The sequence below is a fragment of the Pteropus vampyrus genome, unplaced genomic scaffold (assembly GCF_000151845.1).
Source record: "Pteropus vampyrus isolate Shadow unplaced genomic scaffold, Pvam_2.0 Scaffold56, whole genome shotgun sequence".
In the NCBI taxonomy this organism is placed as follows: Eukaryota; Metazoa; Chordata; class Mammalia; order Chiroptera; family Pteropodidae; genus Pteropus; species Pteropus vampyrus.
Window position 1 is genome coordinate 7,111,169 of NW_011888837.1, and position 2,858 is coordinate 7,114,026.

The window sequence follows — 2,858 nt, forward strand, 5'->3', positions numbered from 1 at the left end:
TTTTTTTTTTTTTTTTTTGATTACTGATTCTATTTCGTTGGTGGTAATCAGTCAGTTCAGATTTTCTGTTTCTTCTTGACTCAGTCTTGGGAGATTGAATGTTTCTAGGAATGTATCTATTTCTTCCAGATTGTCCAATTTGTTGGCATATAATTGCTCATAGCATTTTCTTATGATCTTTTGTATTTCTGTAGTTACTTCTCTTTCATTTATTTTAGTGTAAAATGCTATTGGAATCTTGATAGGGATTGCATTGAATCTATAGACGGCTTTGGGTAGTATTTTAACAGTATTAATTCTTCTAATCTATGAACTCAAGATATCTTTTCATTTATTTTTGTCTTGTGTAATTTCTTCATCAATGTCTTATAATTTTTAGAGAATAAGGTTTTCATTTTCTTGGTTAAATTTATTCCTATGGATTTTATTGTTTTAAATTCTATTGGGAGTCTTCTTTGCTGAATTTGGGAATCTTTTTAAAGAGAAAACAATAAGGAAAGAAGGAGATTTTATTGGGTAACATACATACATAAAGACATTTTCTGGAATCCATTAGGAGGGGCTAAATTCTTAAACATGTCTAATGTAAGCTACTCGATCTCTTTATTTCAGAGAAATAAAATACTTGCAGAAAATACTAAATTTTCCCTATAGAAATGCCTTTTGTCATTTTTTTTTAACATTTCTTTAGTATATGGAGTCTCGGAGAATCTAACAGAAGCTATGGACTGTCTCTTCAGAAAAAAAAAGCTTACACCCATGCCTATACTACTATCCCAAAGTCAAGAGAGGCCATATTAAAAATCCATGCTTCAAGCCATTCAAAAGGAGACAGCATGGCTTACTGGACAATGTGCTTTGAAATCAGAAGGATGTCTCACATAGTAGTGGGTTAGTAATTATTTAACAACTGCATCTTGGGGCGAGAGATCCCTGATTTTCAGCGTTTGCCAATTTCTGTGGTATAAATTTTCACTATGCCTGATTTTAAGCTACCTGCATAGTATAGTATCATTCAACAGAGTTGAGAAGAAATGCACAGTAGCCCACCACTGCATAGTATTCCATACATATACGTACAATACATCTAAATAATACATGTAAAAATCTCAGGAATATAAGTAATAGTGAAATTTAATAAAATAATTAGGATGTGATGAGTTTTGAGTATCTATTACCTTCATTTTCAATATAATTTATGTAACGATAACTTTATATAATCTAGTTTTCAATAATTACTATGCCTAACAATAGCTTCCAAATTTCCTGAAAATTTAACAAGCAGCTCTCTCTGGTTCAGCACATCACTGGCTTGCCTCCTGATGGAATTGATAAATAAGTCTCATGGTCGTCATAAAAATTGAAAAGAGGTAATATGTGTGAAGTACCTAGAAGTTTCTGAATAAAGCAAGTAAACATAAATAATAGCTGTTATTGTTTTTATTGTTAATGAGCAACTTTATTCACAAGAGTTATGTTTCTTATTTCAATCAGTGAGTAGCATAAGAAAATTAATATTATTGTGTAATTTTTCTGTGTTATTGTTCAACAAATAAGAAGAGGGGGATGCCCTTTCTTCCTTCCAGTGCTTAAGGCATGTTCTGAGAGTGAATTCAATTTTAAAATGTATACACACTAACACACTGTATGATGAGTTCAACAATATCACATTATAAATGGAACTTTGCAATTTCAATACAGTATACTTCATAAGTGGTATTATGTAACTTCCCATGGAATGGTACATAATTTTCTTCAAAGTATATCAAGGGTTCTCTTGGGCACTGAAGTTTACTTATTTATTTTCTTTTATTTCTGCTATCTGCCAATTTTAGGTGCTTGGATAGTAACTTGATCTCAATTTATGTTTATATGCTCTCATTAGAACAATAATCTTTGCTGTTTTTTTAAATATTAATCTTTAAATAATGTATTTTCTTGTCTTTTGTTTTTTCCTCTTCCTAAATGTGACATAAATATTAGAAGTAGTATTGTGGTTTCTCTATAATTACTTAACCATTCAGGCATGAAGAGGGAGCAGCAACATAAGGCAATGTATTTTTTTAAGTTTCATAAATTGCCCCTTTGTTTCTATAATATGTCGATAGACTGCAGATACTGTTTCTCTATATCACTTTCTAAAGCAGAATGAAACTGCCAAGACCCCATCTATAAGGTCATCATTTATGGAATAACTACAAATGTGATCAATCAAGTCATTTCAATGGAGCAATAGCCAGTGTGACCTCAACAGACTTTGGCTTTGGAGCCAGATCTCTTCAGTGACAGACATAACCCTGGTGGGTCGGAAGCATTCTTCACTGCTCACTCTGCCATCTGCCACTGTGGAAACTTCATCATTAAAGGAAGAGTCGTTGCTGGACAAATTTGCAAATGGTTTTGAGAACATTATTATTGCACAGAATGTTACCATCTGTAAGTAGGCAAATCTGAATTACAATGTATGCCTATCTTTCTATGTATACCTTGATAGAATATATGCAGGCATTAATCTCAAAACTGGAAACATTTTCTTTTGTATTATGGAATTATAGCATTGCAAAGGGCCTCCAGAGCTTACCTTCCTACTTTTAAATACATCTGCATTTAAAATATCACAGATCAAAGAAACTTATATTGCATTTAGTTTGTCCTTATTCACAAAGTATTTTTAATCGTTTGATTTTACTCACTTATTATATTACATTATTCTATTATTTTCAAGTATTCACATTTACATATATATGTGTATATGTGTATATATATTATAGCTTTTTAAAAAATAATATATAGCTTTTAAAAAAAGATTTCAATTATGTCTTTGAGATAGTACCACCTGTCCTCTTGCAACTTTCAAC